Raw genomic sequence first — 16257 nt, 5'->3', positions numbered from 1 at the left:
TTGTCTTTCTTTCCCTTAAAGAAACTACGTTGTCAAATGTTAACTTTATCTTAAAATTCCTTGTACAGGCGAACAAACCTGAGAATTGTATTGTTCTCCAGAGTCTGATTTGTTTAAAACTAATTGTAAGACAATAGTATTTCTCTCTTGACATTTGTTTTCCTGTTAAAGATAATGTTGGAACCCGTGACATGACCACATCCAGCTGCACCAGACACATCAAAATCAGTGACAGGATGAAACCAAATTACTAGGCCTTTTTGTGGCTGGGGCACCATGTGATGCATCACAATGCAAGATGACAATTGAAACATTTTAAACTGTAGTTTAAACCACAGCAAAGAAAACCTCAGGACTCAAGATCAGAGAGAGAGAGAAAGAGAGAGGTGTTTGCAAACTGTAAAAGAGGAAGGGATTTAGCTCTTTGCTTCTTTACAGGTTCACCATCTCTGACACACTGCCAATTGCCAAAGGGTTTTGACATCTGAAGGACATTATACAAATCTACAGCACTCAGGAATAGCGGAGGGAGAAGGGAAGCATTTGGGTCATATGTGGAAGAGATCTAAGCATTCCTATCTCCCTTTCCATGCCTCAATGGGCAGAAATAATCAAGCACTGAATGGGCCATAAGGCTGGCAGAACTACGAGAGGATGAGGCTGCTATCACAAATAAGAGAAGGAGAGACACTGGCTAAGGCTTTATCACAACAGCAGGCCAGATAGAAACTAAAAGACCAGACCTTTAGAGTAGGCTAGGCTTTTAAAATAGTCATATGTAGAATGTGAGAGATGGAAGCTGTTCTGTGTTGTTGGGGTAGTAAATTTAAAACATGACAGACAAAATGGTCAAATAGCAGATGGCTCACCCTGCTCTGCTGTTCTTATTAACTATGATGAGGGGTGATGAGGGGGTCCCTTTCTCAGAACTGTAGTAGTCATTTTAAAAAATATAAAGAAATTGCTTTTTTTTTTTAATGTGTAGGACTAAAATGTCAATTCTTTGCTACAAATTTACACATTTGGAAAAATGCGATTGTGTTTTCTGCACCTCTAAGATCCCCCAGAACAGCCACAGTCAGTTTATATTTACAAAGTTATTTTTTGTATGCCTCAATGCTGCAAAAGCATATTGCTCTGAAAGTCAAAGCTGTGTTATTCCCAGCTGGAGTTATTGCCACCAACAAAGACTCCATAGGCAGATTCTGTGCAGACTTTGTGGCAAGTTCAAGTTCTTTGTCCTTGTTTTCAAAGTATGACATCGCTTGGCTGAATGCTACCCCTGACTTAGTTGTCTTCTGCCAAGAATCTTCTTCTCAGATCTCCTTCTTCCATGTCAGTTCACTGATATCTTCTGGGCACATAACAGTACCACTAAATATCCTTCTCAACTTGTCCCTCTTGCATCATGCACATCCTCTCACTTTTTTTTTCCTGCTTATGAGAAGAAAAGTAGAATATTGCTATATTTCCATCAGGGCCTAGGAATGTACTCCACCTTTGAGCTCTACAAAGTAGTCAACAGTTGTTTTCCCATTCTACCTTTGGTTACAGATAACTAGATATTCTGCCTTTAAGGCATAGCCAAAATTTCATCTAGTCAGTTTATTGTAAGTGTGATAATTTTGGGACCTGTGTTTGAAAGTTAGACCTGGACTGGGAGGAGCCATTCCAGTGCTGTAGAAGCCAGAAGATCTTTCATACCAATCTCCTGTGATCATGTGGGCCAAATGAAGCTGATGGAAGTAAAAAATGTAACGCCCATTTTTGTGTCTAGCAGAGATCACTCAAGAGTAAAGGCCTGTCAAGCAGAGGTGTCTTGGTTTTATTTTTTTTTCCTGTAGTGACATTTCAGCCATCATTTTAAAATTTAATTTTGAATTTTGCAGCCATCTGTTTCAAGTATTCAGATCTCCATGAACTATTATATAATCACTCTGGAAAGAAACCATTCAACAGGTTTGTTTCAGAGTGTTGCTGGCACAGGACTTTTCTTCGTTCAACCTCTGAGACAGCAATGAATGATTGCTCCCATATGTATGCAGCACACATGAGTGTTGAACCTCTGTGCATACAAGATTTTCTGTGTAAAGTCATTATTTTTCTCTTTTGCTCATCCTTAGAATGCATATCAGAAGTATTACCTCTTCCTGCAAGATATTTGCAAGCAGATTAAGTTAAACAGGAGAAAGTGAGCCTTCCCACTCATTATGTGTAATTTTCTTTTGATTTGTTTTGATTTGTCTTAATGGGAATGGAACAGTGTGTAGGTGTGGGTGTAGATGATGGGGTGGGTAAATTTTATGGCAAATGAGCTGAGTAAGCAAGTTTGAAGCTACCTCTCAAAATGATTCTTTGTACAAGCCTTGGGGAAGCAATCAGACACTTGTTTTAGGATCCCTTGACAAATCCCCATGCTCTGTTTCACCCAATTGTGAAAGCAAAGACTTATGCAGCCAAAATTAAATGGTTATGTCAGCTCCTTCTGCATATGAGTTTGGTTTGTTACTAACAAGTCTGTTGTCAATAAAACCATACATCTTGTAGCCCAGAAGACAACACACATCTTGCGTGTCTTCTCACTTATAATGCTGTTGGCTCACCTGAGGCAGCCATCTCAGAGCAGTATCAGGATTTCCCTAGGCCAGCCCAGAGCTCTTGAGGTTGAGGGATCTGTGCAGAAAGAAAAGGCAGAAGTTGGGGAGCAAGCCTATGGATGGAGGACCATCCATCCATAGGCTTAAGAAATCCATCCCTTAAGAAATTCAGCTAAATGTCAGCAAGCAGTTCTAACTTTCCCACAGTCCACAATGTGGTAGCCCAGAAGAGAGAAGGGGTTCAGAAGGAGAAGATACAGGTAAATGCCCCAGGAGAAGGACTGTGCTGAAATAACATTGCCACAGAGCCGAAGGGAGACAAAAATATTTCTTATAAATAAGCAGATCTCTGGAAATTCCTGAATGTATCAACAGGTTGTTGCAAGTCCTGCAAATCCCACCCACTCAGCAGAAGAAACCTATGAAAATTCTGCAGGGGGAACTCAAGAGCTGCTTTCAGTGGAAGGAAGCAATCTGGCCTATAATTAAGTTTTCATCTCCTATTATTTATCCAACATCATAGCATCTCATCCAACATCTACCTTGCCGACGCTGTTTATTTAGTTAGTTCATTATATTTCTCTATAATTTGTTGCAGTTGGGCTGAACACAATGGCTTAGAAAAACACCATTCCAAACACTTTCATCATCACAACTTTCTAAATATCCTAGCCCTGCTTGTTGCCAAGCAGAGAAGGAAGCATTACCGTTTCTGTTGCACTTGATTGCAGTCCTTTTCACCTAAAAATGCACCCACTCCTGCTCTGGGATTTGCTATTCATTCATCTTCCACCAGCCTTCAGAAGTGAGGAATGTGGAGGGCAAAGGAAGAACTAAGGAGATGCTTAAATGCAGGATGTAAAGCAGAAAGAGATGAGTGACAGAAAGACAGCGACCTTTATTTGGCACACCCTGCCTTTCTAGATTGTAATTTCACGTTATTTTTTGTAAGGTATGTTAGTTCCTCGACTGGGGCTGGGACCATCTTTTGTGTGATGTGGTAGCAAAGCTTCAGTTACAACAGGTACGTGGCCATTAAGCAAGACTGCAAAGGGTCTCTGATCAGGTACAATCAACAAAACTTGAATTAGTCTTAATTAGTCTTACCATGAATCTGTGCCAGGATCTGCTTCATGTGTGTGCATCAGTTAGACATGCACAGACCTGTGACAGGCTTCTATACAGCAGTAAATACCATCCGTAAGGAATAAAGCCAGGCAGACCTAGTAGTTTAGGTCCTGTGTGCCCTGTAGATGATTGGAGACAGCCATCTTGGTATGAAAAACAACAAAATAATGAGGATCAGCAGGTCCGATTCTGATTTCAATTATATTTATGTAACCCAGGAGTGACTCCACCAAGATGTGAAGCAGTAATGGTGGAAATACAATGGCAAGCCAAGAATCTGTCTTTGGTAAATAAGCTTCATCCATAACACTGTGAGGACATTGTAGACAGTTCAGTAACTGAAGGTGTGATGGCAGCGCAGTCATGTTCTAGCTAGCTTCAAGAGTATGGCAGGGAAACTGCAGCTGCACAGGCTGTGGAAGGAGCTCCATATGTGTTTTGGAAGAAGGGAATGAGAGCCATGAAGCTGAAACCACTGTATCTTCCTGGCTATTGTTAGTGCTAGATGAAAGCTGGTTTCTCCACATCTCACATGCTGCAACTGAAGCTCTAAGCATATCCTAGACAGTGCTGGAAGCTGGCAGACATGAGCAGTGCTTACTGTAAATCTTAGCAAAGAAATGCACTTCTTTAAGGCACACACCAGGTAGTTCCCAAGAAGTTTGAGGTATTGCAGATGAGAGTCTTTCCACAGAAGGAGGCTTTTTTTTTGTCTTCTTTTTTCCTTTTCTCTGGCAATCTAATGAACCAAGGGATGGTTTTGATTCAGAATCTGGAGCAGATATGGGGAGGATTGATTCATGATCCTTTTCTTTTTTTTTTTTTTTCCCTTTTTTAATGGGCTGACAGACTCTGCTCCAGGCCTGTGTTCCAAAGGCCTGATCCAAAACCCACTGAAGTCACTTCTTACAGACTACAGTGTGCTGTGAATTTGGCTGCAAAGTAGTACACAACTACCACTCTGTAAAGAAACATAGACCAACATTTTTTTCTTAATTGCCACAAATATTAATCAATCCCTAAAAAAATCTACCATGCCTTCTTCCTGCCAAAGTTTCCTGTCCCCTATTCTGTACCTTACTTTTCACAAGTTTGGCATTCCCCACTCACAGATAACCTGACATCTGTCCTTGCCCTGTGGTGGGAATACCTGCCTGATCCCATGCTGTGCTGTTTGTCTCCTTTATTACCTTCACACTGATCTCAGTTAACCTCACACGGGCCACTGAAATATAAAGGTTAGACTGTGTAACAGAAAAGAAAAATGTGAGCAACCAAAATGTGCCTGTAGCAGGAATATTTTCTCTCATCTTCTCCTGTTGAAAAAATCTTTGGCATTTCTATGCACACACACACACCCTGCCCATCCTTTACTGTCCTCTTTGCTATAATGACTACATAAGATTGAAAACTCCTGAGGGCAGGGTCCTGGTGAATGGCTTGTTCTCAAAAGTGTCGTGCACTCCTGGGCTGTTGTTTTAATGATCAAGGTAAGGCTACCAGTCAACATACCACATTACCACACTGAACAGGCATCTGGTCCTTACCCTGCAAAGTCAGAGCCTCTAAAAGTCCGTCTGAAAATCCCACTTCAGCAGAGCAGTGGAGGTGTTTGCTTGCATACGTGTAAACATGTAGCCCTAGGGCTGTGCAAATAGTTAACTTTATCAGTTGAGCTGCTGGGCTGAAAAATTGTGGGACAGAAGAATCTCAGTTTGGATAAAATGGGAATTAAAAGAATCTAATTAGTCTCACCGAAATGAAAATCTGTAAATTGTCATTTCATTCAATAGGAAATGTTGCATTTGTCTGAAAATAAAATGGTTCACTTTGGGTACTTGTAAAAGATCCAAAAGATTTGAAGAAGCCAGACTGCAGAATCACAGAATGGGCTAGATTGGAAGGGGTCTCTGGAAGTCAACTAGTCCAATTCCCTGCCAAGCAGGGTCACCCTCATCAGGATCATGTCCAGATAACTTTTGGATGTCTCCAGAGATAAAGACTCCACAACCTCGCTAGGCAACCTGTGCCCTGTTTGGTCATCCTCACAAGGAAAAGAAAAATATTATCCTGTTGTTCAGATACATAAATACCTTAGGGGCAGGGGTGTTGGTATCCTTCTGACTTAAAATACTGGAACAAAAGACAGGAGACAGATTTTAATTCCCATCTCTTTCTCAGGGGTGAATAACCAGGTAAGCTATGAGGTCTCCTTTGTAGAAGATACCACATTCTCTTCTGTCACTTTGCGTGGTCAATTTGGTCTTCACTGGAGCAGCCCTGAAGTTTGTCAGCTCCAAGTCTGCTCCAGACTTGTCTCCTCATCATGACTCTGAAGATATTTCACTTTCTAGCTCCATGTCTGTATAAGTACTTCAGTCTAAACAAAGCAGCTTTTAAAGGAGGAGTCAGGGAGAGGCATGCTTCAATGTATTTATAACCTTATAGTTAACAGTGACTTTAGAGGTAGAATATGTGAGCACAGGTCTAAAGTCTCCACTGGTTCAAGGCACAGGTTTGGATGTGAAGACCTTAACCCAGGAGGTAGGTATTTTTGCAGCAGTCTGTTCAGTCTCCACTTCTAGGAGCTACTCCATTTCTCATAAAACATCTAGATAGTCATGGAGGAAGAGTGTGAAGAATGACTCCTGACAAGCTAGTTAAAACATTCTTCTGGAAGGTGTGACGTGCAGGACACTCATCCCTGCTCCAATTAATGTTTAACAAAGAGAATGGTGTAAACAGGATTGAGAGTACTGACCCTCAGCATCTGTCTCCCGGGCTAACTGAGAGGCAGCAGGCTAGGAGAAGGAGTGGGTAGAGAATCAGCTCTCCTGGCCCAGACCACTGTCTCCCATAGGTTTCTTCCCATAAAGAGTTGGTTTCACAGGGCACTCTTCCTCCACCAGTTCGGTGACCCCAGCCCTCTATTCCTGTTGCTATTTGTGGTACTTAACCTCAACCCACAAATAATTTCACACTGACAAAAAAAATTGTCCAACGCACTGAGTCTTCACCAGAAAAAAATCACCAGCTCTGCAGGACCATTGGCAGCCACACATCCAGAACGGCTGCTTTTGCACCTCTGTCCTCTCCGAGTTTCCCCCAGACTGCTGAAACAGGCCAAGTAGCCTTATCTCCACTCTATTTTAACGTGCTGCTGTCAGATTGCCAGGCATTTTAAGGTGCTTCAAGTGCAATGTCTAATTTACCTGCTAAGTGTTTACACAATGCTGAGCACAATGGGGTCCTGACTCTGGCAAGGATGCCCAGACACCGCTATCATTAACTGTAATTATGACTGATTGCCCAAATCATGGTTCACGTCATGGAGCAGACTCTTCCCGGTGAGCAGAGGCCGGGGGGGGGCCCACCTGAGTGCCAAGCCAGGGCGCCGCACCCTCAGCCACCAGCCTGAACTCCTTGGGGCAGGGGGCCCGCAGTAGGCCACAAGGTACCCAGCAAGGCAGCCTGCATGCTCAAGGGAGGAGGCAGAGTCTCGTGTGTTAGCGTCTGCCTGGGGCCCTTGTGAGTCTAACCTCAGCTCTGCCAAAATATTCTGCGTTCTTTCCCTGGAGGCAGAAGTCAGGCAGGCTGCTGGGGCCAGTCCAGCTGCACTGTGGCAACCCAAAGGCGGTTGCCAATATCTGCAGCAGCTTTTCCCCCATGCCAGGGGGGCATCTGGAGCTTGGGGGCCTTATAAAGAACATGTCGTAGGACAGGCTTACTAAAACAAAGGGAGAACCATGAAGCGCTGGTTGCTTCCTTCTGCTAGGCCTTAATTTTGGCACATGCAGATTAGTAAGTGTTGCATATTGGAGAAAGTATAGAGAAGAAAACGATGTCTGCTCATTTGCACCTACTTAATTAGAGTCTGATAATTACCACTCTGTATGTTTTAACTGTGTAAGGGCAACACGTAGCCTATGCACGTATGGCCACAAATAATTCAGAGCCTGAGTCAGTCACCATACATTATGTTGCTCTACATACATTAACCTGGACTTCCAAGTATGCCTTTTTCAGGGCTCTCTATGTACTTCACTGAGGTCTGCTTGTCCAGCATGATACCTGTGCCAGTGTTAGCCTTGTCTTTTCCATTACACTAACTAGAAACAAAAATGAAAAAGAAAACATTGAACATTGCCTAAAGACTAGACTAGCAGAGGTAACTCTCAAAGTTGTCCTGTGGGGATGACCTCTTATCCTATACACATTTTTTTTCTCTTCTCTCTTCCTGCACTCAACCTTCTTCTAAATTCTGAGTATCTGTTGCTCCAGGGTTTTAGGGCTGGGATGATTCTCAGCAGCATCACAAAACTTTACAAGGGCAGTCAAGCTTTATCTTCAATCTGGGAAAACAGTGGCAGAGAAAGACAGAAGTGGGAACAGGACTTGGGTTCTCCAATATTAGTACAGCAGACAATCTTGTTCAGGAGAGAATCAGGCTCATAGAAAGACCTAATCTATATTTGGTCTGTGGAGCTTCACCCTCCAAATCCTGATGTATCATTACTGTGACTCTCATCTGTCAAGTGTAAGTATTTCAAAAGACCTCACTAATATTTTCCAGTAAGTTGTATAGCATTGTATTGGTATTTTTGTTTTTCAAAATGCCAGTTTTGAAATGCATATGAAATGGTGCCATGTAGTTTTTTGGGCAGCAAACTGTGAAACCAAAGCTTCATTTTCGTGATTTTTAGCTCTGGCGGTGGGATGATGTATTTTGTTCTTGGACAAGGCCTTAATAGCTACAGTTGCTGTGGCATTGAGACATACCTAACACTTCTTCCACTGAGACTGAAGTGAATTTAAAATAACCATTGCAGAAATAACACAGTAGCACTGAAGATTTGAGATTTTAGAGTTCAGCAAAAATAAAGGTAGCATTATCCCATCTTATTTTTCAAATATGAAATATTTTGCTGATATTGTGAATTTAGAAGAACTCATTTCTACATTTATGCTGTGTGACTCTTTTATGTTTGTCTCTGAGACATTTATCTCACCACAAAACCAGGCCACTGAGCTTTTTTGCTTCACGTGCCCATCTAAACAATTCTTAGAGTCACACACAAAGATTGTTCACAAATACTGGCAAGATTTCATCTTCTTACTTTGTACACAAATAACACTGATCAGGCAATTTCCCTTTAAACGGATACTTCTTTATCAGTAAAGATGTTTATTTTTAAACACTTTGCATGGAAAAATTGGCCTGGTGAACAAGGGAACTTCTTTTTCCAAAGCTGACAAAAGCTTTCCATTTCAACATTTGTATAATGAAGCATATATTTTCCACTTGGAACTTACTCTTAATGTAGAATTTTACTCTAAATAATAAAGTTTGAAGTAGAAAAAATTGAAATGATCTTTTCAACTTCACTTTAATGAAATATGTGTCTTCCTTAATGAAATGTCTTTCTTTGATCCATGTTTTCCTGATAATCCTCCTGAGATTTCTCCCAAAAGGACATCTTTTTGTCATGGGTTAGTCAAGGAAAAATGTTGAAATTTCAAAAACCCTTTGTGGACAGGCAAGCTATTTCTCATCTGACTCCTCTACTAAATATTTTGTGATCCTTGGAGGGGGCAGTTGTATACATAGGTGGCATTCCTGTGGTGTACTCAGCAAGCAGCTGACTTTTGCTAGATTTGCTTGTGTGGAGGCAAACCTGGAACCTCCACAAGGCTCAGCCCCTCCATGCTATGGGCTGGGGTTAACCACAGGGAGTAGAGATTGTACAGAAGCAGGGACTGTGGTCCCTGGGTGGTGCCCAGGGATGTGGCTCCCAGCATACGAATCGCTCAAACATTTCTTCCAGTTCTTTACTATTTGCCATTAATGTCCAAAAGGCATTTTCTACTGAAAATGACAAAATGTTGAAAATTTAAATATAGAAAATTTTCTAAATATAAATTATTGTTCTTCAAATCATCTCCATTAAATGGAAAGACCAGAATATCAAGTGCAGCGCACTGAAAAAAATCACCTTGAAGCTCTATCTACTGTGATACAGAGGAAAGTTCAGCTAGGTCCTCAGTTTCATAAACAGAGGATGCACATCTTCTGTTTTAAAAGAGGAGCAGCAGATGGGCTGTGTTGTCAGCATCTTCCCCCTTGGCATTTAAGCTTAAGTTCAGTTTTTGTTAGGTAACTCTTATTCATAGCGGAAGGCACCATATCCCAAATTTTCTCTGAACAAGAAGAAAAGAATTACCCCTCCTGAAGTACTAATGATCTTGGTAAGTACATTGCATAATACTTTCAACATGCTTATATCCTTTCTAATTGCAAAAGATAAATAACTTAAAATCAAAATTTAAAAATTGCACCATATTGTCAAGAGCTATAAAATGACCTAACACGATGGTGTGGTTGTGCTCTCTGCTTTGATTTTCAAAACCATGTTTTCTCAGCAAAGCTTCCAAACAGCGAAAACATCCAGCAGTGCAGATGTTTACAATTACAGGCAACTGGATGAAAAAAACAGGCTTCATTTATCAGTCAGGATTTTGGTTTTGTTTTTATTTGATGTGATACCTACTTGTGGGCCCTTCGATGAAGTTGCACCATTGCAGCTTTTGAGGATTGCATTTCATGGTTATAATAAAAGAAAAAGGGTTTTAATATGTTTTCATAGTCTTATTATCTACTTAACCTTCCAGCATCATTACTCACCTAATTGCAAGCTTTACACACATACGAAGAAACAACAACCAACCAAACAGAAAACACTCCTATGATATGTGCTGCTGTTATTCCATAACAAAAAAAACTTCTTAACAATAACTGGGGTTACTCCAAACCAAGCACTGACCTTGACAATTCCAACAGGCTCCTGCTGGAGACTATCAAATTATAAAGCCTGATGCCTTCTTCTGATAAAGATATTCATCTCACATTCCTTTTTCCTACTGTATGCCCAGTGTGCAGGCCACATGCTCCACAGAGGTGGCTAAGTAACTCCAGGGATACTGCAGAGTCCTTTTCTCATATGTCAAGCAGCATCTCCCAATTTAAAAATAAATAAATAATGGTGAATCTGAAGTACATGGTGACCCAGACAGTTATCTTGGCTAAAACGATGGCTTCCTGCTAAAGCACCAGAAAGAGCTATGTCCGTTTTAATCACATATAACCCTGATCCAGGATCCAGAGCTGTTTGCTTCACTGCACAAAACCAGACAGGCACAGTGATTTGTGCTTTTGCTAAAACACAAAGTGACTTTTTTTAGAAGTCCCTGATCTTGCATCTTGAGATGCTTGTATGATTTTGTCTCTACCACTTTCATGGGACATTCCTGCAAACACAGAAAACTGCTCCAGTCCAAATCCAATGAGGAGAGTAACCTCCACATTCTGCACCAGTGAAGTGCTGGGCATAGAGAGGAGCTAAGTTTCAGAGACAATTGTATTTACCTGACCTTCCTGGCAGCCACAAATTCTCCTAAGTATTATGCTTCATTTTCTTGTTTTAGTCTTTTCCTTGTTTCCTCTTGTATTGCAAGCTAACCCAGAAAGTTTGAGTGTCTATTGAGGCCAGACTATATTGCATGGGGTCTGTCTGGAATACCTTCTCCTGTTTCCATTGGGTCTGCCTGAAATACCTCCTCCTACTTCCACAGACAGACCAGTTGGATCTCACGAGGGATGAGACCTCAGAAATGGGTGCCCAGCCCACATCCTGTCAGGTGTCACTGGACACACAGCACTGTCCTTGCTCCCTTTCTAGGAGGGAAGGACACATGCGGATTGCAGCTAGTCATGCAGCAGCATCCCATAATTTTGCTCTGTCTCAGGGCAGGTGACTGATCAATGGGACAAGGAACAGCAGGGCATGGAATGATACCTGCCTGCATCTCCCTCCCTGAAGGCTGACTGGGCAAATCTTGGGTGTCCTGTGCAGGGCTTGGGCCTTTCCCACCTGGTAATTTTGTTTCAGAGGAAAAATAAATTTCACCTTTTCTGTAGCGGTGTCAGAACAGCCAAGCCACCACCATGGCCCTCGTGTTGCCTGGAAGACTGAGACGAATGTCCCTAGCTCATGGACAGGTCAAGGCGCAAGGAGCCTGCTGCTTCTCAGAGGTAATAGATATCCAGTGCGTGCACTCACAGTGGATCACCTGATACACAGGAGACGTGGCAAACTTGCTGAGCATGTGTCAGCCATCTGTGTGGTGCATATATGGCTGATAGTGTATCACAGCTGTGTCAGGCTCATGTGCATATGTTACATGGTACCCAATGCCTTATTTCTCTATGTGATTTTCCAGGAAGAACTTTGGGAGTCCTACAATTAAAAACTTACTCTGAGTACACAACAGTCTAAGCTTGAGGAAGGTCTACAAGAAGTCAGAGCGAGTTATAACGATGATGTTCTGATGTATTGTCTTCCTGCTGGAAATGTGCCACAAGGAGATATGTGCAGAGACTGACAGCTATTCTTCATGAGAAACCAAAGTTGTGAGCATTTGAAAGTAGCATTGCATATCAATACAGCAGCCATGCTTATCTCCCCTGTGTAGGAAGACTATTTGTCCTTCTGTAGACCAGAAAGAAAAGGCTCTGTTTCTACTGTCATTTACTACATGATAAATCAGGAGTAACTGAAGAGAACACAATGACTTTAGTATATCACTCAGACAAGCATAGTTGAGAAATAAGCCTCATAGACAAACCTGCTCGAGAAATCAGCCTTACTGTGGGGTTGTCTTTATCCCTGGGACTGAAGGATCTCACAAGAAAGACCTGAACTATAGATCAGTGGCAGCTGGCAAAACACACAGAAAAGCATTGCTATACACCTGTCTCTTTCTCACCTCATTTTACAGCAGCCAATCTAAAATTAAGAGGTGAATTATGCCTTAAAATCTTCCATTTCTTTGCTTCTCTCTCATAAAGAGGCTCTAGCTGAAATGTAATTCCTTACACTGTACTTACCCTTATTTGGCCAAATTTGTGTAGGCTGAGCCTCTCAACCTGCATGGAAAGGTTTGATTATCAGTGCTACTAGTATTTATCCCCTTGAAGACATTCAAATTTTGGTGAGGTGAATCTCCTCCTTTCTCAGTAGCCCAAGCACCCCTGTTGTCTGACTTCAGTGTTTTTATTGCAGATTCTTCTGAAGGATGCCACTGGGAGCAGGGGAGTGGAGTGAAATCAACCTTTGTAGACTGTCTTCTTTTATAATAGCCAAAAATGATGTGTAAAGACTTTACTGGTTTAATGCAATGCATCTTACTATGGCCTGAAAGAGGAAGGATATGAAAATATTGCCCTTATGCTTTATTCATCATGTGAAACAGCTGGTATGAAAAAAATACATTTGGAAAAGAGTAGCTTCAGCTAACTTCATCTGTGTAAAAGTTAAACACATAGCCCAGACCAGTCATCTTGGCTTCCAACATTTCTTACAGGGACATTTCTCACAGGGACAGTTCCTGCTGGGCATCCTCCCAAACTAAGGACAGTTCTTAGGATAACTCAAATGTTTCAGGTACAGAATTGTTACATTTTGTCCTCTAGATTCTTGCTATATGTACGAAAAAAAATCTTTCACTACCTTGCTTCTTCTAGTGTGATGTAGGCTACAGAAATTACTGAATTATTTAGTTATCATCATCTCTGTGCATGACCAAGATCATTCTCTTCCTCCTCTGCCACTTGTCTATAAATAATGAAGACTGTTTAACACAAACCTCTGGGCTATGATCAGCCAGGATAGCTTAAGGAGTATGGTACAATTTGTGCCTAACCTCTGTGGTCAGGTACTCAACACCGTGTCAGGCTTGTGCCATTTGAGCACTTTTTTTCTCTTGCCGATCCAAGCAAGGTGTTGGTAGCACTGTTACTTGCTGTATTGCTCTGAGGCAGGGGAAGGACAGCATTAAGTCGTGTTGGCTGTTTTCCTGGAGATGTGCCTAAGTGAGCTGCAGAAAGGGCATAGGATCAGCTTGAGGGTACACAGCCCTGGGTGATGCTGGTGCACTCTATGGGTTGACATGAGAACTCAAAAACAGCAAACTGACACAAATCCTCCTCTGCATTGAGCCAGTAGTAACTAATCTTGATTGAGAGTGGGGGCGCATTGTACCTTCTAAAAAGAGGTGATTTAAAGCTTAGGGTCTCTATAGCATCACATTGTGTCCTGTTTTTTTTTTTTGTTTTTTTTTTTTTATGGTGTTCTTTAAAAAACAAACACAAGGAACAAGAGAGATAGGACTGGGATAGGCTTTCAGTGCACAGCACAGCCAAAAGAAGACTGCTTCAGAAACTGTAAGGCTTCAATTTCCTATTTTCTCTAACATTAAATTAACCTCAGTTTTCTTAAATATACTCTACTCAATTTTAAAAAATGTTGCTTGCATGTATCTTCCAGGCAAAGATCCAGCAGTACGGCTGTGTTGGAAATAAGTACCATTGTTAAGACTGCGTGGTCCTTCACAGCCAGGCTCTCAAGATGCTCATAAAAATCTGGGACTCACTTTCATTATGATCAAGTGTGTGGATACATGCAAAGCACATTTGCATCACAGGGAGCAATGAATGGCAAACACATAATAACATTTGAAGCAGATGTACCACGCTGTAGCAAGGAACAGAGTCAGCTATGATTACTTAATGAACAGGCTGATAGTCCTTACTTGACACAAGTGATTCTTTATGCCTTAGAAAAAGTGACTTTAAAACTTTCTTTTTTAACTGCCATGGGATTTTAAATTTGTGCTTGTGCAGATCTCCAATGATTAAACAATGGACACATCAGTAATCGCATAAAAAGAAAGGAAATGAGTTTTGATCAAAAGAACCTGCTCTCATAGTATTGTTGGTGGGAATGGCATAGTCCAACATGTGTCAACATCCAGCAGCTATCTTCTTTCCTTCTCTTCCTTTTTTCTTTCCAGAAAAGTGGATTTACCATACCAGATTACATCATTTTCACATACAGTGCACACATGTCTCTTCCAAAAATTATAAACACAGATGCAGAACGATGATTTGCTTGGCTCTGGCCCCTGATAGTGACACCCATTCAACCACCAGCCACAAAAGAGCTGTGTTGTAAAAGTGAGGTAGTGTGTGTGCCAAGAGGAGCTTTTTACACTGGGAAGCAGAACTGAAGTGATTCCAGGGTTCTCATTTCTTCATGTACTTAGTCTACTAAAGACTGCAGAAGGTCAGCATAGATGGTCTCCTTCTGGACAAATACCACTGACCAGATTGCCCAACCAGCCATCAGTTTCAATGGTTCTTGTGGCTTTCAGAAGCTTCTGTGTGCTTCATTAAAAAAAGAGGACAATGACAGCATTCTTGGGAGCACATAATACAGGTTTGTTGTTATTGTTGTTGTTGTTGTTTCCACTTCCTTATCCAATAGGTGTATGGGATCTTAAGAATGCTTCAAAATCAGATAATAATGGTTATATGCTTTTCTCAGAATCACAGAACAGCTGTGTTTGGAAGTGACACCTGGAGGTCAGTTGGTCCAACCCCTGCTCAAGCAGGGCCACCTAGAGCTACTTGCCCAGGACTATGTCCAGATGATTTTTGATTATCTTCAGGGATTGAGACCTAAAACTCCTCCAGGCAACCTCTGTCAGTGCTCCTTCACCCTAATAATAATAAAAAAAATAACAAATAAAAAAACACAATGTTCACTGAAATTCAGAGGGAACCTCCTGTGTTTAAGCTTGTGCCCACTGCCTCTTGTTCTGTCACTGGGCACCGCTTAACAGAGCCTGGCTCTGTCCTCTTTGCACCCTCCCTTCAGGTATTTGTTGCTAAGAGCCCACCTGAGCCTTCTCTTCTCTAAACAGTCCAAGCTCTCTCAGTCTTTCCTCATAGAAATTTTCCAGTCCCCACTTTAAGAGATGTCTTTAGCAGAAGCAGCGGTGTGCTGTTTGAGGCTTTGAGATTTCGTGTGTATCAATGATACAGGTAAAACTCCAGAAGCCCGCTTTCTACTTCTGCTTGCTACTCAGTTATGTTCGGTTCTCACATAGCAAAGTATAGAGCATAAATCATGCCTACACCTTTCTCACAGAGATTTCATTTCTAACATGCTGCACCTTCTTATCAAATATATGATGTCTGAAGGAGAGTGCTTCATTGCTTCATTTACAGGGTTTAAAAATATCCGGCGGTGATGACAAAGAAAAGGTGACTGACTGCTGCAGTCATTTGATTTATGGTTACTACAACAGACCACTGTGTTTTGCCTGATAGAGGTTTTTTGATGTTTTTTTTCTTCTTTTTTGTTTTGTTTTTTTTCTTTTTCTTTTTCTTTTTCTTTTTTTTTACTTCCTATTCTGAGTAAAATAGTTTTGCAAGCTAACAGGAACAAATGGGCAGTTTGTTAAAAGTATTTAGGGACTTATCCAATGTGAGGGCAGTTAGGTGTCTAAGTGCACTTAAATATCTGGGCCAGAAGAACAGCAAAGCCAGCTAAACCAGCTAGTAGGGCTATCACTGGGGATAGGTGGTGTCTCTGAGCGGCCTAGAATTAGCATAGCCTAAACCAGATTGAAA

The sequence above is a fragment of the Anser brachyrhynchus genome (genome assembly GCF_964034855.1).
Source record: "Anser brachyrhynchus genome assembly, chromosome: 3".
Lineage (NCBI taxonomy): Eukaryota > Metazoa > Chordata > Aves > Anseriformes > Anatidae > Anser > Anser brachyrhynchus.
The sequence above is the reverse complement of the archived record's forward strand: the minus strand, read 5'-3'. Positions refer to the sequence as shown.